General features: G+C 43.5%; 1 protein-coding gene across 5 annotated transcripts in view; it reads right to left on the bottom strand.

The window, feature by feature from the left end:
* Positions 1-18,945, bottom strand: part of LOC142245033 (sodium channel protein type 2 subunit alpha-like) — a 295,688-nt gene extending 276,743 nt beyond the window's left edge. For all 5 annotated transcript variants that reach the window (XM_075317276.1, XM_075317273.1, XM_075317275.1 and 2 more), the window contains exon 1: positions 18,717-18,945. The gene's annotated coding sequence lies outside the window, so the exon portion shown is untranslated. The remainder of the gene's footprint in view (positions 1-18,716) is intronic.
* Between the last annotated feature and the right edge of the window lie 6,985 nt (positions 18,946-25,930).

Here is a 25,930-nt window from a genome sequence, read left to right on the forward strand (position 1 = left end):
ACTGGTGTCCTACCATTAACACCCATAGAGTAAAAGGAAACTCCATTTATTGTAAGGATGGCCCATACACACATATACTGGAATTTCTACATCGATGATATATGGGCAACAAGGAATAATATATAATCACTTTAGATAGGACAAAATTATAGTGTGTGGTGGCGTGTAAAGATGGATCCTCACAGTCCAGCAGCACCCGACGCGTGTTTCGGCTCAAGAAAAAAACCTTTGTCAGGGGGCATGTATGTAGGGGAGCTGTGCATGAGTGGAACTCAGGTACAATATTAAGTGGACACTTAGGAACAATTATTGTTATTGGGTCACTTTCTATGGGCAAAATGAGAACACTGTTTTCTAGGGCACTTGCACAGGGCGTTAATATTTTCTAAGGAGCAGTTTACCATTTAGAGGGCAGGTAGCATTATTGCTATGTAAAGAGCACAGTGGTGGAATTATGTGTGGCAATGTGAAGAGCCCTGTTATTGTACCGCACAAGCAGGTGCAGTAATAGCGACACATATGGCAGTAGTGGCTCAGCATTGGGGTGACAGTAAGAGGAGGCGTTTGTGCAGGTTGGGAATAGATGTGGACGGAGCTGGAAATGTGAAAAGCCAAATGTGCTTTTGTTGGAATCTCTGCACACAAGTCCTGGCTGGAAGAAGTTGTTGTGTTGGTCTGGGCCAGATGAAAACCACAAGAAAAATGAACTACCGCATCAGAAAGAAGATCAGCTGTAAGTCACTATCTATAACTGTACTGAATTCTCTTATATGCTCTGCAGGACTGGTACATACCACTAAACGGTCATCATATAACGGTAATATCAGTGTTGGTCTTTTTATAGAGTTTTTTTTAGTAACAGCATTGTCATCTGCTGAGGCTCCCCTATACCTTAAGATTAGGCTGCACCACTGTTGTTGTTACCTGGTTAGAGGCCAAGTCAGATGTTTCACCCCCCCGAGCTGAGCCCCTAACTATGCCCCAGTGGGGGGAAGGCAGTAAAAGACATCCATAGTCTGTTCTCTACTACATTGGAAGGCTTCCATCTCCGACTACCGGTAAGCCAGAAGAGAGCAGAATCAGTTAGTAAGGAGCGTGTTTCCTCGAAGGAAGCATTAAAAGGGAGCACCGGGACAGCTGACAACTGTGGTGCAGTTGTGAAATTTAAAAGACTAAAAGACTAAACCAGTAGCAGGGAGGCGGAGTTGGCGCCCATAGTACCTGGGAAAAGGACAAACACGCCACAGAGCAGGCACATGTCGTCTTCAGAGGAAGCATCTGGAAGTGCGCTTAGACCAAACAAGGCACAAGTCCCATGGTCCACCAAGGAATCCAAAGCCCACTTTCCATCAGTGATGAACCCAAAGACCAAATACCCAATTCATTCACCAAGGAACTTGAAAACCAAAAACTCCATTCCTTCACCAAGGAACTCGAAGACTGAATACCCTATTCTACCATGGAGGAACCCTAAGACCAAAAATCAGATTCCATCAACGAGGTGCTAAAAAACTGAACACTGAATGTCACGATTCGAAGGGCATCAGGCTGTACGGTCAAGAACCAAAACCAGAATACTGATTATCAGAGAGAAGGAAGAACAGACATGTTCCCCAGGCCAACTTCCCATTCATTCATACAGCAATGAGAGACTAGTTACCTATCTAGTGAATTAGCTCAGTGGAGACGTGTAACATAATTGAGTTAGAGCTAGTGAATCACTCATACAGATAGATTTGCTTAACATCTAAGTTTGCTTGCAACTTATACACTGTGACTATAAGTAGGGCAACACCGACGTCTTCCCCATGACGGAAGGATTGGGATTAGGATAACATAAAGGAAATTTCCTTGCTATAATTGTAAAGTAATTGTATGCCATCGATCAGTCGAGTGTAATTGAAGCTTGCCAACTGTAATCTGATTTGTATACTCAGTTTATAACTTGATTTTCTCTCACCTATCCCTTCCCATTCCCCTTTTCCCGTAAAATAAATAGAAATCTTGTTAAGTCACACTGAGTCGCCTTCTTTTCACGTGGCATTCCTGGCCCTACTTTACACATCTGCACCCACTCCTTCACAGCTTGGACCTTTGAGTGTTCCATTTAGAATCTGTTAGCGGACAAAATATACTCCAGGAAATTTACGTCTTGAGCCAATAAAATACATTTTTCAAGATTAGCAAATAAAAATTATCTCTCTCTTTAGAGTACAGTGTGTTCATGCCGGATATGTGACTCATAATTAGGTGAATAACAGACAGGCAACCATATATTCACCACTTACAGTAAATCACAAAAGTGAATGCGGCTTATGGTCTGAGCACTGACAGGTGGACCCCCCACCCCTGTAACCTCTGCAGCAGTGCTGGCAAAAGTCATATATCTATTTTGAAAAGACAATTTCTGGATATGACGAACGTGCAGTCAACTTATTTCATTGACCATGACGAGGCCTGTTCTGAGTGGGACCTGTCTTGTTAAACCACTGTATAGTCTTGGCCACCATGCTGCAGCTCAGTGTCAGGGTGTTGGCAATCTTCTTATAGCCTCGCCCATCTTTATGAAGAGCAAAAATTCATTTTTTCAGATCCTCAGAGAATTCTTTGTCATGAGGCGCCATGTTGAACATCCAGTGACCAGTATGAGAGAGTGTGTGAGCGATAACACGAGTAGATTGCAAGTCTTCTGGCCCACAGAGTGCCCGGGGCACAGCAGCATACTAGAGCCAGGAGCCGTGACAAAAGAGTGGCACCAGTAAAAGACTTGTGCTGCCTGCCATACGGGACTGAACCAGAACCAATACAATGACGAGGGTCTCAGCGTAGCTTCAAACCATAGGGACTCGCACATCACAGCACAAGTAGGAAGAACACACAGAATGGAAGCATCGGTTGTGACCTCCAAACTATCTGGGATCAGCTGGAGCCCATGACAGCGTAGTCCGGCACTCCAGAGGCGGTGATAGTTCAGTGAGTAAAGAACTTTGAATGAAACCCCTGTGTCGTCCAATCCTTCCCACACCCTACCCTCGTCATAGCTGCACGGCAGCAGGAGACTACAACTCCCAACATCACTGGGGCCTGTTCTCTGCCTGTAGAGAGCTGCACCATACAAGCTGCGCTACCATCTGCCCCAGGGGACACCTCACGCAGTGGTGGCTCCTATGTTAGCCGCAAACCACAGGTGGCATCACAAATACAAACTCTATTCTCCCCTGTAAATAACCCCTCCATCTTTATTGACACCGCCGGCATCACGGAACCGGGCCTGGCCGCTGTGACATTCCAACCCCCTACACCGGCCCGGTGATGAGTAACCCCCCAGACCTCGTGGGTGCGTCACTGTATATAAGAGCTCACTGATCGTGGTTCAGCTCATAAGGGAAAAAACTGGTGAGAGGTTCCCTTTAAATTCTTTACACCGCCATAGTGAATTCAAATCCGTTTACGATGGATGAACACAGGAGTGTATAGGATTAATGTCGTACTGTCGTTAATGTAGCACCTATAAAATTCTAGGAGTCCTTACTTCACCTCTTTGCATCTCTGAAAACATGCCTTATTACAAAGACGACTTCCCGACAATCAATGCCTTTAGGGGAGAGTACCGTGCTTTACTGATGCACAATATGGCATTACATAGAGTGCCTACTGGATCATTATACAGACACATAATACATAGGCCCCATCCTATGGCATAAGGATGCAATCCGATTATGTAGCTAACCAAATATTCCTCCATCCCCAGTGAAAATGATGCAGAAACAGAAGTTCCAGGCGGCACACAATCCTTCAAGGTGCACGTGTCCAAGGAAGGCATCCACAGTATAATTAATACAAAGGACCGGCACTCCAAATCTTCTGAAATATTTTTGTAGTTTATTCCATCATATCATACAGGCGTAAATTACGCGTTTCGGCTAATAGTGAGCCTTTTTCACATCAGTGAAAATGATGACAGAATCTGCATGGCACGTTGCAACAAAAGCTTTTTAGCTAAGAGCCCACAAAACAGTGCAAGGTCTTCGGAGCTACATTACAACCCTAAAAAGAATTAATTGCATTAACTCATGTAATATTACAAAGTGTAAAAGCTAATCAGCCTAATAGATAAAATTGCTGTTGATCATAAACAGAGGGACTGGAGTGAAAGTATTCATTATCTGCAATTACAGACATTTCCTGTATTAAAGTTGGTGGTGTCCACGGGGAAACTGCGTTCCCAATCCGAATAGTGTTTCTGGTAAACTCCATCCATTATTAAATCATTACTGGTTCCACAGGATATTCAAGCTTTATTTATCAAATTCCGTTCATTATACTACCAAGAACACTAAAAATTCATGAAAAATTAGACACGACCACAATTTATACAAAAATACAATATATGGTATACCGTATTTTCCGACGTATAAGATGACACCCAACTTTTCCAGTTAAAATATAGAGTTTGGAATATACCATATATAATCGAGTATAAGCCGACCCGAGTAATGTGCCCATTGTTTAGTAATGTCCCCTGCAGTAATGTGCCCATTGTTTAGTAATGTCCCCTGCAGTAATGTGCCCATTGTTTAGTAATGTCCACTGCAGTAATGTGCCCATCCTTGTCCCCCCCTTGTAGTAATGAGCCAATTGTTTAGTAATGCCCTCCTACCGATCCCCTTCTTACACACAATAAACATTATTCTCACCTGTCCTCATTCCCGTGGTGTCCTCACCTGCTTCTTGTAGACCACAGGCCCATAGACCCCTCCATGATAGCGTCCTGTACACGGGGCTGCCGCTGCTGCTGTCAGCAATTTACTGCAGTTGAATGCTTTACAGCACCGTAAAGCTTTCAACTGCAGTAAAGCCAAGACAGCGGCAGCGGCGGCGGCCCCGTGTACAGGATGCTATTATGGAGGAGTGCTTCTTGCGGACCGCAGGCCCAAAGACCCCTCCATGATAATGTCCTGTTCACGGAGCCGCCGCTGCTGCTGCTGTCAGCGCTTTACTGCAGTTGAATGCTTTACGGCACCACAAAGCATTCAACTGCAGGAAAGCCATGACGGCAGCGGCGGCGGCCCCGTGTACAGGACGCTATCGCGGAGGGGTCTATGGGCCTGCGGTCTGCCAGAAGAAGCTGAAGGCACTTCGGGAATGGAGGTCAGATGAGAATAATGTTTATTATGTGTAAGAAGGGGACCGGTAGGAGGCCATTACTAAACAATGGGCTCATGCAGCACCGTGCACCGCCGTATAAGATGACACCCGGCGTATAAGATGACACCCGACTTTTGAAAAGATTTTAAGGGGTTACAGTACCATACTAGCATCCATAAAGAAGACCCATCGCTAGATCAAAAATGCTCTTGTTTATTCTCACTGCTTCTTTGATTATTCGGTTTGGTTTTGGGTTTTTTTTACTTTCACCAGACGGCTTTAGAAATATAGGCCTTTTTTATATGTTGCTAATTTTTATGTTTTTTTTTTACCAAGGGGGCATGGCTCATAGGGCTATCATTAGGCTGCATTGTTATCCTTGAAGTTACACCCTTTTGGAAAAGACCAGAAAAAGTTGCAAATAAAATTTCACATCTCTGGAATTATATGGAGGATTTACAAACACAAACCCAACAATTAAATATTCAGGGGAGCAGTAAGAATAACATAAAAGCAAAAACTGCCTGATAACTTTCGATCTGGCAAAAGGTCCACCCTCACTAGAAAATAATACCGTGCTTCCATGTAAATAAGGCAGGGTCTTATATTATTTTTTGCGCTAGGGCTTATTTTCAGGGGATGTCTTATATATTCCCATGAACAACAATTCCCATTTATTCTTGAACAAAAAAAAAATATCAATATTTATTCAATGTAATCACATTTTGGAATATCAACATTTTGTGTTAATCCTATCACTTCAGATGCACATTTTCTTATCTGATCAGCTTTTCCCATGGTGCAGACCCAGTCCTATAGTGGTGGGTACAGACCATATTAACAAAGGTTTAAAAAATTACTTGTTTACGTTTATTATTCTCTATGCACTGCTAAGTTTACCCCCAAAAGAAAGCAGACCCCCCCCCAAAAGAATCACACTTATCAGACCCCAAACAATTGGAGTTGGCAAGTGAGTGGGCTCTCACATACACATCTGTGTTGCTGTCAGGTCCCCCTGAGTTCTACAGCAGTTGGCTCCCCCTGGTGACTGGAAGAAGTATGACTCGCGCAGAGAGATACTGGTACCCGATCTGTTTCTAAGAGCTGCAATGCAGCAGGGATCTGATAGCTACATAGATCTCTGTGTGAGAGCCCATCCACCAGCGTCATTTGCCAATTGTAATTGCTTGGGGTCTGTAGAGTGTGATTTATTTTTTTTTGGAAGGTGTTCTGCTTTCTTTTGAGGGTGTCTGCTTCCTTTTGGGGCTGTCTGCTTCCTTTTGTGGCTGTCTGCTTTCTTTGATGAAGAGTCCTGTTGAATTCTTTAACATTTTTAGCTGCTTGGATACTTCCTTATGGAACTAGGGCTTATTTTTAAAGTAGGCCCTATATTTTAGACATACTCAAAAAAGTCCCAACAGTACTACTAGGGGTTATTTTTGGGGTAGGTCTTATTTTCGGGGAAACAGGGATCTGGTATAAATGCCAATGTTCTCTAAAATCTGGTGGGTTTTTTTTGCTTGTTCCAGTGATGTTCTTAAAAACAGAGTAAAGCTCCATTTTTAAAATATGGCCCTTCTTCCCTGTATGTTAATCTAGTCTTGTTAGCTAAGGGGGCTCATGAAGACGCCCACAGAGAAGAGTTGAAGACCACTGCCCCTTGATTAACAAGAGTAGATTTGCATACAAGGTGAATTGCTTAGGAACAGAGAGGAGCAGGAACAAAAATGTATTAAATTTTTATTTTGTTTTAAGCTATTTATTCATTAATTTTTTTTATATATTTATGGCAAGTAACAGATGCTTTTTTCTGGAGGGGAAAGGATTTGATCATGATGCAGAGTCTGTATGTTCTCCCCGTGTTTGGGTGGGTTTCCTCCAGGTTCTCCGGTTTCCTCCCACACTCCATAGACATACTGATAGAGAATCTAGATTGTGAACCCCGATGGAGACAGTGTTGTCAATGTATGTAAAGCGCTGTGGAATAATTGGCGCTATATAAGTGAATAAATCTTATTATTATATTATTATTATGATGGCCTTTTTTTTTATCAATATCAGATTGTTGAGTTTCGAATTCCGACATGCATCCCCTTACTTCTTTACTAAACAGTGTCATACATTTGGTAGGGGCTGAGCCTAGTGTTGCATGTAAGACTGCACTGATCTAATATTCATATACAAGGTAAAGAGGAAAACTGGCAACCCGATGACTTGATACTATCAAGAAAATGGCAGGGAAGACCCTGGTGGCCCTATATAGTCTGCAGGGGATCGATTTTCCCACAGAACGTTCATCTATCAAGTCACCATAACTCGAGATTGAGTTGAAGGCCGTTAAATAATAATAAGGATAAACTATTAGTTTAAAAATCCCTGAAACCTTCCATTAATACCACTTCCGCCATCAATGAACACACTACATGACACAAGGGTCATTGAAACAAACATTATATCATTCTCTGCTAGAAATTAAAAATGAACACAACCAGGGGTGGACATATCATTGGTGCAGCCTGTGCAACCACACAGGGGCCCAAGAGGTTGGGAAGCCCATTTCTACCTCTAAAGCACATGGAATTGTGCATTTTAATGAGTTTTAGGGCTGCAAAGGTCCCATACTTTGTTCTTGCACAGGGACCAGTAGCGTAGCTAGCGGGGGGGGCAGAGGGTGCTCAGAGGGGGCCGACCCGGAGCTGCAATACCATTAACTATATCAGCGTGCACAGTGCGCCGATATAGTTAAATGGGCCCGCAAAATCCCTGGAAGCCACACGGAAGCACTTCCGTGTGACCTCCGTCGGGTGCCCATGCAGTCTGTGTCCTGCTTCAGCCCCGCAGCTGCCCGCACTGCAGTATCAGCAGCTTCTCACACTGCAGTGCTGGCAGCCGCGGGGATGACGAGTGCTGCTGTCAGGAGGTTAGATGAGATCATTACCTGCTGTGATGATCTCCTGCTCTCCTGACATCAGCGCTGTCACTGCCTTCTATGCCCGCCACGTTCTCACATCAAGTCTCGCGGATGGCCCGAGACTGTCACTAGCGGTGACGTCACGGGCTCCCGCGGTTGTTCGCTGTGAACGCGGCGGGCATAGAAGTCAGTGACAGCGCTGATGTCAGGAGTGCATGAGATCATCACAGCAGGTAATGTACCTAGCTAACCTCCTGACAGCAGCGCTCGTCATCCCCTGCAGTGACCTGGGTTGACCTATTGATGTTAGCTCAGGTCACTGCACTACTCTCCCAACCAATGGGGAACCTTCTGTTGTTCATTGACTGGGACAGTGACTATGGTATGGATCGTCGTGAGACCCCCTTATTGGATTACGCCGGACCCGGATTTGATTGTTCTTTTCAATAAAATAGTGAAAGAGGGAATGTTTTGCGGAGTATTTTTTCAAATAAAACTTTTTTTGCTGTCTATTCTTTTTTTTATTACTGACTGGGTTGGTGATGTCGGGTATCTGAGGCATTCCAGATTACCCCTTGGTCCTTTACCATTTTTGATTAGCCTTGCTGTATTCATGGGACAATTACCCCTATTACCTGGCCACGGAATATAATCCTTAGGCTCCCCTCTCTTGATGTGACTAATCTTCATAATCTATTGCATCATCTCACACTGAGTTCAGCCCTTACTGTATCCTCCACATGAGAGCCCCCACATGTCACATAAATACGGCCGTAATACTGTCCGGACATTCCTCTACCCTGACTCCATCCAGAACCACGGATTCTATTAGTAGCCTTGTGCTTCTCCTATAACCTACATTGTCTCTATTTCCACTTTATACTGTGTGTGCAGGACTCTTCCTTTACACAATACGGTATTTCATGTCCCTGGTGAAGGCTCTCATATGAGCCGAAACGTTGGATCTTGCATTGCTCTTTATGCCACACACTGACTGTTATGGAATTTTTCACGAATTAAACACCAGCATATTAAAAGTAACCTTTGACTGGATATTCTCTTTTTCTCAATTTGTGTGCCGGGGTTTTCTGAATTATTGGGTATCTGATAGACGCCTGACATCACTAACCCCAGGGCCTGATGCCAGGTGACATTACACATCTGGCATCAGCCCCATATATTACCCCGTTTGCCACCGCACCAGGGCAACGGGATGAGTTGGGGCAAATCGCCAGGATTGGCACATCCAATGGATGCGCCACTTCTGGGGTGGCTGTGGCCTGCTAATTTTAGGCTGGGGAGTGTCCAATAACAGTGGACCTCCCTAGTCTGAGAATACCAGACTACAGCTGTTCGCTTTACCTTGGCTGGTGATCCATTTTGGGGGTGACCCGGTGTTTTTTGTTTTAAATTATTTATTTAATTTAAAATAACAGCGTGAGGTGCCCTCAGTTTTGGATTACCAGCCAAGGTGAAGCTGCCAGCTGTGGTTTGCAGGCTGCAACCGTTTGCTTTACCCTAGCTGGCTACAAAAGATAGAGGGACCCCACGTCATTTTTTTTTAATTATTTATTTATTTTTTGGCTAAATACAAGGCTAAGCACCCTTTAGTGCCACATGAAAGTCACTAAAGGGTGCCAGCTTAGAATATGCAGAAGGGTGGGACATTATATATGTCTTTCTCATCTATCTATCTATCTATCTATCTATCCATCTATCCCTCCATTCATTAATTCATTCATCCCTCTATCTCTGTCTATATCTATCTATCCAACTCTATATCTACTCATCTATTTATCTTTCTTGCTGCTTCGCAAAAAAAACGGAAGGCACACAGATGACACACGGATGACACATGGACTGTATACGGAACGGATGTCACACAGATGCCACACGGTTGCATCCATGAAAAAAACGGACCATTTTTTGCGGCCCGCAAAAACGGAACGGTCATGTGAATGTAGCCTAAAGGAAAGGAAACTTGTCACCTCCAATATGCGATCTGACATATTAGCAGACGCATATTTGCCCTATTAGCAGCTCCCTACCCATCCCTGTGCTGTAAAATTGTGTAATATGAAAGTAATAAAAAAACAATTTATTACTTTCATATTTCCTATGTAGATTACAGAGCCGCTGTCCCCATGGGCGGCGCCTTGCCCTATGGGCATCTGCATACTTTCCGTGGTATCACGCCCCTGTGGGCCTGATACAATGGAGTCACATGAGCAACGTCCCCGTCGCTCTTTCTATCCTGCGCACGTTTATACTTACCATTGCGGCAGACTTCTCTTCCGGGTTCTCCTTGTCAGTTTCAGACGCGCACTGCACATCATCAATCTTTCTATCAAGCTACCAAATCCAAGACCAAACACTGGGCTATTTTCTTAGAAGAAAACTTAGAAGTTTTAATATTTTACATCCCTTGAAAAGATCTTGAAATAATCAACCCAGGTATTAACACTAGAAGTCCCAGAAATTTCGAGCTCCCCCTGAAGTCCCGAAAGAGGGTCAAATGACCAAATACAATAAACTGAATAGAACTAACTAGAAACTAAATGGCTAAACTCAATGGAAAACAACAACCTCCTGTGGTGCGACAGTAATGGACTTAATTACAGAACAAAAGACGGTGATTATAGGATGTTAGCTAAAATCTTCAGGTCATTCCACCCGTCTCTGGGTTCCAAAGGTGGAAATGTTAAATGACCCCTCTCTGGGACTTCTAGTGTTAAACCTTTATGCCAGTCAACTGGATTATCAGTTGGTACATCCGTTTTTGACCACTATTTTTTTTGCAACGCTTCCACCACTGACATTTGATACAGTGTGACAAGTTCTATAGAAAGTAAAACATACTATAAAGAAAAAGACATGGATCGCACATCCCAAAATATACAATGATCTAAAGCCGCTAGGCAAAAAATTAAATAGAACATGAGGTTCTTTGTTACCATTCTGATCAGATTGTATTAAGCCCACTGCCACGTCACGGCAAACCTCTTGAGTGGGTCCCTAACCTAAACCTTTTTGTGCGGCACCGTGCACCAACCACTGCTGCAGCGACAAAGCGCCAGCAGGGCAGGCGACCTGGTGCCTCACAGCACACATGCTGCAAGGCAAAGCCCCCAAGGCTCCAGGCCGCGCCGCCCCACTGACACGACACCGCCACAACAGCAGCCACCACACAGCACCAGCACACAGTGAGAGGAGCTGTGCACTCACCTCCCACTGGCTCCCATATGTGGACAGAAAGTAAAACATACTTGCCAATTTTCAGGAAAGCCCTTTAAGGGAAAGAGCATAATGGGGTGTGCAAAACTAGTGGAAAAATTTGCTCATAACCTTGCCTCCTCCAAGCCCACACCATGGAAGAAACCTTCTGTGTATATTCAGTGCATGCCCCAAACATATGCTGCAATAAACAACGTTGAACTGTCTTATTACTCCAAACACCCTCTACCCTGTATAAACAGAGGGAGGTGAAGAAGACATAAAGGTACAAAAGAGAAATAGAGGAGAGTAGGCTTTCTATATATCATTGCCTGCATTGGACCTATGGTCATTCTTTGCCCCTGAAAACACCAATCGCGTTAATGCTGTGTAAGGTAATGCATGATAGAAATAAGTGTTGGTAATATAAGATAGGATTGTGTAATGTGTAAAATGTGGCAGTGTTGATAACGTAATGTGAAATGTTCCTGTATAATGTAAGGCATAGCAGTATTATGTAGCATGTGGTAATGCAGAGCATTATAATGTGTGTATAGAAATGTAGGTAAAAGGTCAAGTCTGCCCAGCAACATGCTGTAGGGACAGACAGAGTAAGGCCCCTTTCACACATTAGTTTTTTGTCGTCAGTCACAATCCATCGAATTTTGAAAAAAACAGATCCGGCAACTGATGCCGCTGGATCCGTTTTTTTCTCATAGACTTGTATTAGCGACGGATGGCCTCATTCGACGGACTCATCGAAAATTGATTGTCTGTCGGACGGAGACAATGGACAAAGTAAAGTTTTATGTCTACGTCAAAAAAACGGACAGCTACGGACTCGTCGCCGTTCATCGTTTGGTATAATGGAAGCCTATAGGCATAGAATCCTTCGTAATCCATCAAATGACGAGATCCGTTGTCGAATTCCATTTTTTTTAACTGAGCATGCTCAGATAGGGTGTAAAAACACTGTTGGGCTGAAAAAACTGATACGACGGATCCGTTTTTACAACGGATCCGTCAAATCAGTTTTTCCACAATCTGCGTCGGATCTTTAGAGCCATTGGATTGTGACTGATATTAAAAAACTGATGTGTGAAAGGGGTCTTAAAGGGAACCAACCAGCAGGATTTTCATATATAAAGTAAAGCCAATGTAATACTGGCACTAGGATGCTGAATTTAAGTATACCTTTTGTTCTGAGATTGGATGTTTTATTTCAGACATATGAGCAAGTAAAGTTCCAGCAATGCACTGCTATTTGATTGACAGGTGCAACAGGAAGGAAATATGTGGGTCGGGTCTTACTATCTACTCCCGCCCCTGTCTCCCTGCTTGGCCTTCCCCCCTTGTCGCCGTCATAGATGTTAATTCCGGCTGAGATTTTTCGATCGGCAGATAGTCACCTGTGGTTTGTTTGGAAGGATTTTAGCCAGAATGGGGTAAGCCTTTAAAAAAGGCCATGCCCTTTCCAAACATTTTTTCATTGGTCCAAATTCCGAATGGAAATTAGTTATAAAGCAGACCTGATCACTAGACACTTCATCTTTCCTGGAGCACAGCAAAGAGTGTCGGATGGGGTATTTTGCTCGATAGTAAGACCGTTTTATCACTCGCCTGCTGTAGCACCTGTTGATGCGGTCCACAACCTGTCTCTCAAAATCCTCATCATTTGAGCAGAGACACCGTAGCCTCAAGAACTGTCCGATGGGAATTGACCCCTTAAAAGTAAAAAAAATTGAGTGTAAGCACGAATTCTAATAAATTCATGATGAAATTGCCACTTGGCCCAGATGGGATAGACATGTTGAGGAAGAACTTTGTAGCTGCCAGCACATCACTATGTTTAAGGTTAGTATATAGGGAGTCTGGGTGTAGCTGTATGTAGCGTTTAGCTGTATATAGACTGTAGATGTATATAGGCTGTAGCTGTATATAGACTGTCTATAGACTGTAGCTGTATATAAGGTGTAGCTGTATACGGGCTGCAGCTGTATATTGGGTGTAGCTATTTATAGCTGTAGCAGTAAATACGGTGTAGGATGTACAGTATGTATGTAGCTGTATATAGGGTTTAGCTGTATATAGGGTATAGCTGTATATAGGCTGTAGCTGTATATCGGGTGTAGCTGTATATAGGGTGTAACTGTATACAGAATGTAGCTGTATATAGGGTATAGCTTATATATAGGTTGTAGCTGTATAAAGGTTATAGCTGTATATAGGGTATAGCTGTATATAGGCTGTAGCTGTATAATGGGTGTAGCTGTATATAGGATATAGCTGTATATAGGCTGTAACTGTATATCGGTTGTAGCTGTATATTGGGTATAGCTGCAGCTGTATATAGGGTGTAGCTATAAATTGAGTGTAGCTGTATATCGTATGTAGCTGTATATAGGGTGTAGTGGTATATTGGATGTAGCTGTATATAAGCTGTAGCTGTATATGGGCTGTAGCTTTATATAGGTTGTAGCTCAATACAGAGTGTAGCTGTATATAGGCTGTAGCTGTATATAGGGTGTAGCTGTATATAGCTGTAGCTGTATATAGGCTCTAGCTGTATATAGGGTTTAGATGTATATAGGGTATAGCTGTAGCTGTATATCGGGTGTAGCTGTATATAGGATATAGCTGTATATAGACTGTAGCTGTAGATAGGGTGTAGCTGTATATAGGGTGTAGCTGTATATAGAGTGTAGTTGTATATAGCGTGTAGCTGGATATACGGTGCAGCTGTATCTATATACAGCTGCACCGTATATCCAGCTACACCCTATATACAACTACACCCTATATACAGCTATACCCTATATGCAGACTATGTACAGCTACACCTTATATATAGGTGTAGCTGTATATAGGCTGTTGCTGTATATAGGGTACAGCTGTGTATAGGGTGTGGCTGTATATAGGTTGTTGCTGTATATTGGGCGTAGCTGTATATAGGGTATAGCAGTATATTCAGTGTAGCTGTATATAGGGTGTAGCTGTATATTGAATGTTGCTGTATATTGAGTGTAGCTGTATATTGGGTGTACCTGTATATAAGCTGTAGCTGTATATAGGGTGCAGCTGTATATAGGCTGTAGCTGTATATAGCATGTAGTTGTATAAAGGGCGTAGCTGTTTATAGGGTGCAGCTGTATATAGGACGTAGCTGTATATAGGACGTAGTTGTATAAAGGGTGTAGTGTGCGCTAATCTATTAATATGTTTCCCCTTCTCTATGATAACATCTGTGTTGTTCCCAATTTACTGTATTCGAGCCCTGACCACTGTCTTGTCATGGAAATGATGCCCTCCTGGTTCGTCCTTGTCCTTACAGCTGCGTGCCTGTCACAAAACGTCTGGGAAAAAATAATTTCAGTTTGGCTTTGCTTTTTCCGCTGACACTCTCTAGAATCCATTCTGTCCCATGACGTGACCGGCTGTGACTCACCCCTGCTTTGGTGACAGCTTGTCCCATTGTCACCGATGCTCTCAAACACTGAAACCCCTTTCATCTTTGGAAATTAAATCATAGACTAAAAAGGAGGGTCTGGCAGTGCACCAACTCCTTCATAATCTCAACTAACATCTGAAAGATATTTAGTATTTTATATCTCCTTATATGCCCCCAACTGGTGAAAGGTTGCCTCTCAATCATTAGTCATCTACATGAGGTCTGGCAAAGATGCCCAATGGTTGATTTTGGGGTTATAAAGGCCAAATTACGTTTCAACCGCAGCATTTACAGGGCTTTCTTGAACCGATCAGGGTAAATTCTTCTGATCCATTTTTACAGGGCTTGTTCACCATTACTTTTAATTTCATCCTAGTCCTAGGGGACTAAAAGGTTATTGGTGACTAGACCATAGTGACAAGAAACTGGCACCAAAGTGGATTTCAATTAGAGCTGTCTTGCTATTAACTCTAAAATTAGTGTAAGAAGCTGACACCAACCTGGTTGTCCATGGTTGCTATCCATAGACTGTCTATTTAACAATTATCAGTAGGAATATTTGAATATTAAAAATTAGATTATTGTTTCATAAACTAAAAATTATGGTTCGATTTTTAAGAATGTATGAAATATTACAAACAATATTGTATGACAAAGTAACACGTTATATACTGAGCTGCTTTTTGGGTACCGTAGAATGGACCGAGCATGAGGCCCATTGTGGTTCCTAATTTTTAGATATTTTATTTACCCTCAATACTGTAATAAAAATGTATTTATAAAGCGTTTCCAATTTCAAATATAGCATTTTTGAAATGTATAAAAACATGTATTATAGTAGTCGGGAGGCAACACCCCTCAGCTTTCCTGCCGCGATGGAGATCTGATGGTATCACTGAATGTACAACAGATGGTGTAATGTATCCATATGTGTCCTCAACTCTACATCCTCTTGCCTTTTGCAGATCGAAAATTGCCAATAATATTACAAAATGCTGATGCATTAGTTTTTAGATGAATAGATTGTTTTATTATTATTATTATTATTATTATTAATAATAATAATAATAATCTTTATTTCTATAGTATTAAAGTGGCCTTCAATTAGAGCTGTCTTACATTTGACTCTAGAAATTTGATGTAAGAAGCTGATGCCAACCTGGTTGTCCATGGTTGCTATCCATAGACTGTCCGCTTAACAATTATAAGCAGGAATACTTGAATATTAAAAAAAAAGATCATCAGATTATTGTTTAATAAACTAAACTTTTAAGAATGTATGAAATGTGAGAAACATTAATTCATGACAAAGTAACACATTATATATATATATATATATATATATATACATATATATTTATATATATATATATATATATATATATATATATATATAGAGTTGGTTTTTGGTTACCATGGAATGGACCAAATATGAGGCCCATTGTGGTTCCTAATTTTTGTAATTAACCTGCATCTCCTGTCAGATAATTTAGTTACCCTCAATATTGTAATACAAAATGAATTTATAAAGCGTTTCCAAACGCAAAATTAGCATTTTTGAAATTTATAACAACATGTACCATAGTAGTTGGGAGGCAACACCCCTCGGCTTCCCTGCCGCGATAGAGTCTGATAGTATCACTCAATATACAAAAGATGGTGTTATGTATCCATATCTGTCTCCAGCTCTACATCCTCCTGCATTTTGCAGGTTAAAAATTGCCAATAATTTTCCAAAATGCATTATGTTTTAGAAAATATGTAGATTTTATTATTAGTTATAATAATAATATTTATTTCTGTAGCACCAACATATTCAGCAGCGCTTTACAATTCAATGTTATTTTTTTAGGTAGAAGTGGAGAGCTGGGAATGAGCCGGGGAGTTCCTTCACGAGGTGTCTTGTTACTGTAGTTATCAGCCATAGTTATCAGTCATTTCAGGCTGATACTTTGGACAGGTCAACCTCCTCTACAGAAAAATCAGTATCTCAAATCACATCTTTATATTATTTAATGTTAATCTCATTACTATAATTTTTGAAACGGGCCAGAATGGATTTCGATTTTATTAACCCTTTAAGACACCACTTATACCATGAGCATAAATTGGTTTAATAATGTCCAGTGGGATAGAAATATATCTGTAAAATATATTAGGGTTCACAGAGGATAGGGGTACATTATATGACATCACTTATGCTGTGTATATATGGTATGGGGTATAAAGACATTTCAAGACCACAAGGTCAGTAACAAATGGCCATTTCTTTTCCATCCACATAAAAGCTCCAACCATATATGAGACCTTGTGTTATGCTAAAGGTTTCTGGCAGGAACTCCTCTATAATTAATGACCATTTCAAAGGAAGTGACCGTTTCTGATGAGTCAGGTGAATTCAGTAATGTAGACGACTGCAGCGAAAAGGGAGGTAAAAAAAAATAAAAAAAATAAAAATGGAGATTCTCCGAGGAAGCACGGCGTCTTCCTCCGAGGCGGAAGAAACCCAAATGATCTTTTTGCTTCTGATAAATGATCTTTTTGTTGTGTGGGATAATGATCAGCTCCTGCATGACTGCACATCTATATCATGGGGCTCTTTTCATGTTATGAAAACAAAGGGGCCCTCTTGGGAGATGATCCGGCACCAGGCCCGCCCGGGACGCACATCAATGAGAAAGGTGATAATAACTTCATCTTAAAACGCGGCCAGTGTCCTGGAATTTTGGGAAACAATCCCAAGGCCGAGGACGTGATCAGACTCAATGGACGACCCTCCTCCGTCGCCTCCTGTGCATTTAGAAACTGCTACGTGCATTTTTTTACGGCTAGATTTAGGGTTCATCTCATTGCATCCACCCACGGAAAGCAAATTCCACCGTATAATAACTATATAGTAATCTAATTGTCCATATAAAAAATGCAGATATACACCAGCCCTGTACATTTTGGGAAATGCGCAAAAGAAATCAATGGTGTCACATTAGTTACAATATGCAGCATAGCCAAAGCTTATGAAACCAAACAGTGCCATCTAATGGAGCAAAATCATGATGACACTTGAGGCATGGTGATGGTCTGCATCCTGATGTGCTGGCGGTGCCTCAATCGTCTATGAAGCTGTATTACATAAAGTCAGAAAATCCTTTTCCCTTCTCATCCATAAAACAGCAAATCGTCTACGTATCGCTTGTCCGGAACAGATAAATCAACCATTTTTTGCACTATTGCTCTGTATCATCAATCCATGTCAAATCAGCACGTTCTAATGGGTCATTTAAAGAAAATAAAATAACAAAAATCTTAATATATTTTTACATTTTTTGTCCTCATCCTTTATTACGTACAAGTCTAAATCACTAATTGTCTGTCACTAATTGAGGCCCTTAATTTAGAAAGGTTGGTGGTGCAAAATCGAAAAGCCAGACCAAGTTAGTCCCATGGCCGATGACATACGTGATAAAATACGAATGTGTCATTGGGATCCAGCCATAGTCACCGCTGCCTAAATTCTAGAAGCAACCTGAGTCATGTAAGGAGGAGACCATACAAGAATGCTAGCTCTGCATTGTGTCTACACCAATGTCCTGGGGTCTCAGGAAACACTACCCTGCTGTTTGCGCAGAACCAATATATGACCTCCATTGAAGACACTAAGTTCAGATAAAGGGAGGGTGTGGGGTTTTTTTTGTTTAATTTTACAGCCTCCCTTTTCTCCCCATGTTACCTATTCTCCATCATTTATTCACGAAGTGTCTTCGCAGCAGCATCAGGACCACTCCAGGCCACTAAATCAAGGTGGCACCAAATGCAGCATAAGCATCATCAGAACTATCCTCATACAATGTATCAAAATAAAAAGATATATAGCAAAACATAGAGGTTCTACAGTATCCTCTCCAATCTCATGCACTGCAGCACTGCTGCAAACATTATTACTAAACCAGGCAGGGACCTGCCATAACAGCAATGCTCAAAAAAAAGCTGCAGGCTTACCTGATGTGGGAGAAACTCTGCAAATCATATCAGAAGAGGGACCTGCACCAACAAAATAATCAAGATGGAATGTTGCTCCTGCTCAAGAGGCTGAAATCTCTAGCCTCAGAAGCTGACAAAGCATTTACCCTTAATCCATTATGCCTGAAAAAGACCGTGAAGCTCCTCCACAACCCTCTTCTTTTCTCTCTCTGCTTCCTGCTCTGAGCATCACTCTACAGTGGCTAATATATACCAAGAAAAGGCTTACAGAAGCATAGAAGGCTGCAAAGGAACAGTGGACTCCAGTGCCACCTGCTGCACCAAGCTCTAACTGCAGCATGCAGCTAGTACACGTTTACAACAATATTCTGCAAAGGGTTTGCCGCATGACTGACAACACAGGGGGGATAAATATTTTAGAGGAAGGGGCAGTGCATCCACTAAAATGACAGATGCATGAAATAGGTGTACACCCCGGAAAGATGATGCATGGATATTCTCTAAGGCTTCTACTGATGGAGTATTTTTTATTTTTTTTTTACCAGGTTGCATTTGTTATGCAGTCAATTCGATTTGCATTCAGAATGATAGATCATTAAGTGTAATGCATAGTGAAGCTATTGAGCGGTCACTGACACCATCCTGTATGGACACATACAAAGCGCTATGTTATGGCAGACAGTGCTCTGATATTGGATTTGCAGGAGGATGCTTCTCAGTAGGATGATGTCACATAAGGTGTGGGCTCTGGGGGAGAAGAGATGGATCAGATATATTCAATAAGGTCAATAATATGTGTAATAGTAGTAGAATTCTTCCTCTAGTACAACCCGCGTTATGTTTTCTGTCTATGAAGATTTTTTTAAAGGGCTGAGACAGTGGTGTTAGGGAGGGGGGCACAGGGGCAGTAGTCCTGGGTGAAAAATTCTTAAAAGAACATTTTTTTTATATGAGGGGCTGCTGAAAAGTCTTTGGCTTTACCCAAAAAGAAATGAGATAGGATGATGACATTTATTCCACATACTCTCCACTGTTGTCACTACACTTCTTACATCAGTATTCCAAGTTCTGTAAGCCTAGCAAATAGAAGGATTTCAGTTGTGCCTCACACCAGGCATGAATAGCAGCCATGGCATCAGAAACGGTGTGAAATTTGGTACCCTTGAGGTGTTTCTTCAGGTTTGAAAACAGATGCTAGTCGGAGGGAGATCTGGTGAATAAGGTGTGTGGTCAACCAGCTGGAAACCCAGCTCTGCCAGTTTTGCCGTGGTCGCTTGTGCAGTGTGAGTGGAGGTGGTGTCTTGCAGGAACAAGATTCCTTTGGACAGCTTGCCATGCATTTGGCCTTCAGAGCTGCCTTCAAATGGTCCAAAAGTTTAATGTAATAACTTGCATTGATGGTGGAACCCTTTTGAAGGTAGTGCACTAGCAGCACACCCTCCTTATCCCAGAAGACTGACACCATCACCTTAGTGGCCTATTTTTGCACCCTGAACTTCTTTGGACAAGGAGAACCACTGTGTCTCCACTCTTTTGACTGGTCCTTGTTTTCAGGATTATACAAATAAATCCAGATCTCATCCGTAATGACCAGTCGATCCAGGAAGTTTTTATCAGTCCGGAAACGCTGACAAATGGACCAGGAAGTTTTCACTCGCATGCTTTTCGGATCTGTTGTCAGACATTTGGGGACCCACCTTGCAGAAGCTTCCTCATGTCCAAATGTTCATGGATAATGACACAAACACGTTCCCGAGAAATCCCCATGATGTCTGCTATTGCTTTAGCTGAAATTTGTGGATTCTCCAGTATGAGGTTGTGCACAGCATCGACGATCTCTGGTACAACAACCACTCTCGGTTGTCCAGGACGTTCCTCATTATTGGTGCTGAAGTGGCCCGTTTTAAATTTGGCAACCCAGTTCTTATCTGTGGAATATGAAGGGCATTGATCCCCCAATGTCGGCGACATATCACCATAAATATCCTTCACGGACTTTCCTTGCAGAAACAAGAATTTTATCACTCCTCTGCTCTCAGTTGCTGTGAATATCGCATTAGACTCTGCCATTTTGTTTTACTGCGTGCGCAGAACACTGTTGCCATAAGCAACAAATACAAAATCTTGAAAACATACAGTATATTAGACACATAAGGCTTTCATGTGATGTAACATTCATTACCATAGGAACAAAAAAAAGATCACAAAGCCAAAGACTTAACAGCAGCCCCTCGTAAACTGTATTGGGCTCATCCGCCCAAATGCAAAAGCTCCAATGTGGCCCCCAATTATTGGAAGCCTTTAATAGCATTGGTCTCACAATCTTGCCTCTGTCGAGTCATCACCTCATTTGTTTGTACTCCCTCCATGATGATTGCTTTAACTTCATACTTACAGATATCTTGAGGAAGGCTTAGAATAAAAGCTTTTTCGTATCCAAATAATCAATAAAAATCATACAAAAGCAAGAAGTTAGAGCAAAAATATATTTGCAGTGACCATGTAATGCTAATTTCACATTTTGCGTTTTGTCTTCAGTCAAAATCTGCTCTTTTGGCTGTAAAGAAGCTGCTGTCAAAAAGCAGGTTTTGCTGCACTTTTGTTTGCTGCATTTTTGCTGCCTTTTTTTGCAGGGTTTTTGCACTCTCTCATTGCTTTCAATGGAGAAAAAAATGCTGCAAAAATGCGGAAAGCAATGATATGCTGCTTCTTTCAGAAACGCAGCAGTTTTCAATTTCAGTCAGAAAAAAAACGCAAGTGTGTGTGTTTGCATGATAGTTCTGAAATCTCATAGCTTTTGCTGGTACTGTAAAAAGTAGCTTTTAATTTGTATAAAACTTCTGAAAAAAAAACGCAGCAAAAACGCAATATGTGAATGTGCCGCCCCCACGACAGCCGACGGGCTGCTCGGATCTGGATCCGCAGTGGCTCGAGGGGTCTCCGGACCCGAGGTGGTATCGCACGGCCACTCAAAATGAAAAAGGGGGGTATTTACAAGGGGTGAACAATAAAGTTCGTGACGCCACCCACGGGTCGTGGTAATGTGGGATACCACCGCTGCTGCGTTTGGAGGAGCGCCCGGGAGCGATAGGATGGCAGCTTGTGATGTTAACCCCTACGTGGGCAGCGGGAAGGTGTCCCGGGGCTCGGTAGTGGAAGGATGGGGACCCGTCGGGAGGAGAGGGATACCACGTACTCACACAGTCCAGGAATTCTGACACTGACAATGGGTAAACCAAAGTCCTGAATGCCCTGCAGATGTTGTTGGAGCACGCTGGGTCCGTGCCCTTTTGGCGTTGCTGGTTGGCCTGAAGCCTTGTCCCTTGGCACTGTGTTTACTCTTTGTGGATCCCTTTTGCCTGAAACTACTCAGGTCCCGCTCACCTGTGTGGCTAACAGAGTGAGCTTGCTCTCAGGGTTCACGCTTGGGTTTTTCTGGACGGTTTTGGGAAGTCCTATCCCCTTCGTTGCTCTAGTACCCCGATTTTGGAGCGGGTGGAGAACGGCTTGTGAAGACTCCGTCCTCGTCGGGTAAATTACTGGGCTGCGTGAAGCTACTTCCCAGCCTAGGGTCCGCGTTCCCCGTCGTTCCCTGGCCCCTGCCCAGTTTTAGCACAAGGCTGCCGAACTGCTCTCCGTGGCAGTACTGTGCCCCTTGCCACTATCCCCTGCAGGTCCAGCTCCTTCAAGGACAGGCCAACGTCTAGCACCTGGGACGGGTACAGGAGCCCAGCTCCGCAGTGTGACCTTTCACTGTCACTGCTGCACTCGAACCGACTACTGATTACCAACTGACACTTCTGGCCCTCCTTCTACCATCCCTCCATCTGGGCGGCCCTATTATCTCGGGCTGCCCAATGGGTGTCTGGTGGGTGTGGTGCAGAGTGTTCCTCAGGATTTGTGTATGCCTGTTCTTAGCAACACCAAAGGGACAGGACACGTAACCAAGGAGGAGCAGGTACCATGCAAAAGGGCAGATTGCACAACACCCTTGTGACGGCCTGATAGGCCAGGGCGTCACATGAACATAGCCTAAAGTGGGTCTGCAGCGAAAGAGAAACAAGTAGTACAGCTAGTGATGAGCGAGCAGCACTAAAATGCTCGGGTGCTCGGTAGTGGAATCGAGCAGGTTGGACAAGTAATGAGCATAATGGAAGTCAATGTGAAACGCAAGCATTTTTCCAGAAACCTGTAACAGGAGGGCCAGGGAACAAATCTCTCTTTCTCCTTCCTGGTAGCAGCTTCCGTAAAAATGAGAGAGAAATAATATGCCTACTGGGAAATTTAGTATATTGAGCACCTGCACAGTACTTTATTGAGTAAGAAGCATCTCGAGCATCCAGATACACCCTGATCGAGTATCAAGCAGTGCCGAGCACCCTGATACACCCTGATGGAGTACCAAGCATCATGACCACCTTGATGCACTTTGATCGAGTACCAAGCAGGACCGAGCACCCTGATATATGCTGATCAAGTATTGAGCAGTGCCGAGCACCCTGATGCACCCTGATCGAGCATCAAGCAGTGCCAAGCACCCTGATACACCCTGATTGATTACCAAGCATCATGACCACCTTGATACACCCTGATCGAGTACCGAGCAGGGCCGAGCACCCTGATATATGCTGGTCGAGTATTGAGCAGTGCCGAGCACCCTGATGCACCCTGATCGAGCATCAAGCAGTGCCAAGCACCCTGATACACCCTGATTGATTACCAAGCATCATGACCACCTTGATACACCCTGATCGAGTACCGAGCAGGGCTGAGCACCCTGATATATGCTGATCGAGTATTGAGCAGTGCTGAGCACCCTGATGCACCCTGATCGAGCATCAAGCAGTGCCAAGCACGCTGATACACCCTGATTGATTACCAAGCATCATGACCACCTTGATACACCCTGATCGAGTACCGAGCAGGGCCGAGCACCCTGATATATGCTGGTCGAGTATTGAGCAGTGCCGAGCACCCTGATGCACCCTGATCGAGCATCAAGCAGTGCCAAGCACCCTGATACACCCTGATTGATTACCAAGCATCATGACCACCTTGATACACCCTGATCGAGTACCGAGCAGGGCCGAGCACCCTGATATATGCTGGTCGAGTATTGAGCAGTGCCGAGCACCCTGATGCACCCTGATCGAGCATCAAGCAGTGCCAAGCACCCTGATACACCCTGATTGATTACCAAGCATCATGACCACCTTGATACACCCTGATCGAGTACCGAGCAGGGCTGAGCACCCTGATATATGCTGATCGAGTATTGAGCAGTGCTGAGCACCCTGATGCACCCTGATCGAGCATCAAGCAGTGCCAAGCACCCTGATACACCCTGATTGATTACCAAGCATCATGACCACCTTGATACACCCTGATCGAGTACCGAGCAGGGCCGAGCACCCTGATATATGCTGGTCGAGTATTGAGCAGTGCCGAGCACCCTGATGCACCCTGATCGAGCATCAAGCAGTGCCAAGCACCCTGATACACCCTGATTGATTACCAAGCATCATGACCACCTTGATACACCCTGATCGAGTACCGAGCAGGGCTGAGCACCCTGATATATGCTGATCGAGTATTGAGCAGTGCTGAGCACCCTGATGCACCCTGATCGAGCATCAAGCAGTGCCAAGCACCCTGATACACCCTGATTGATTACCAAGCATCATGACCACCTTGATACACCCTGATCGAGTACCGAGCAGGGCCGAGCACCCTGATATATGCTGGTCGAGTATTGAGCAGTGCCGAGCACCCTGATGCACCCTGATCGAGCATCAAGCAGTGCCAAGCACCCTGATACACCCTGATTGATTACCAAGCATCATGACCACCTTGATACACCCTGATCGAGTACCGAGCAGGGCTGAGCACCCTGATATATGCTGATCGAGTATTGAGCAGTGCTGAGCACCCTGATGCACCCTGATCGAGCATCAAGCAGTGCCAAGCACCCTGATACACCCTGATTGATTACCAAGCATCATGACCACCTTGATACACCCTGATCGAGTACCGAGCAGGACCGAGCACCCTGATATATGCTGGTCGAGTATTGAGCAGTGCCGAGCACCCTGATGCACCCTGATCGAGCATCAAGCAGTGCCAAGCACCCTGATACACCCTGATTGATTACCAAGCATCATGACCACCTTGATACACCCTGATCGAGTACCGAGCAGGGCCGAGCACCCTGATATATGCTGGTCGAGTATTGAGCAGTGCCGAGCACCCTGATGCACCCTGATCGAGCATCAAGCAGTGCCAAGCACCCTGATACACCCTGATTGATTACCAAGCATCATGACCACCTTGATACACCCTGATCGAGTACCGAGCAGGGCCGAGCACCCTGATATATGCTGATCGAGTATTGAGCAATGCCGAGCACCCTGATACACCCTGATCGAGTATTGAGCAATGCCGAGCACCCTGATGCACCCTGATCGAGTATTGAGCAATGCCGAGCACCCTGATACACCCTGATTGAGTACCGAGCAATTCTGAAAACCTTAATACACCCGGACCGAGTACCAAGCAGGGCCAAGCACGCTTGCTCATCACCAGTTATAGCTATATGTGCATTTTTTCATGACCCTGGATCACTGATAAGCCACACTGTAGACATGGTGGATGTGTTGTGGATTCGTACGATCCTGACAGAAAATTAAACATTCTGTTCCTGATATGCAAAATTATACTTATTGTCCTGTCCCTTTAGTGATAGATGTGGAAAACCAGCTCCGTTTGTGCAGAAGTGATCGCCTTACCGTCTGTGCTTTTCCACAGCTCATAGAGCAAATTCTGTGAATCAGGCTACAGAGATACAAATGCATTGTAGCCAGCACAGCAAAATGTATGGGAAGGGTAGGCATCGTGTCATTACATTGTCATTGATCTCCTTCTGTGCAGTTTATGGACAAACATGATTCCTCTTTCCAGTAAACCATGCCCCCAGCTATTACATAATGTGATAGTATTACCTCCACTCATCATCAATGACACATCTGAGTTCTGGGGACAAGGAGATAATGATGGGAAGGAACAGTATTAATAACTCTGACCCAAACAGAGGGTTACTGGAGCAGACATACTATCCTTATCATCAGAACTACGTACTATAACTAATGCAAAAATATATATCTGTCCACAATGGCTCACAAGTTCAATTTTTTTCTTCTCCTTAATCCAAGAGATATAACTTTTTGATTTCTCCG

Source organism: Anomaloglossus baeobatrachus, chromosome 7 (genome assembly GCF_048569485.1).
Source record: "Anomaloglossus baeobatrachus isolate aAnoBae1 chromosome 7, aAnoBae1.hap1, whole genome shotgun sequence".
Taxonomy (NCBI): domain Eukaryota; kingdom Metazoa; phylum Chordata; class Amphibia; order Anura; family Aromobatidae; genus Anomaloglossus; species Anomaloglossus baeobatrachus.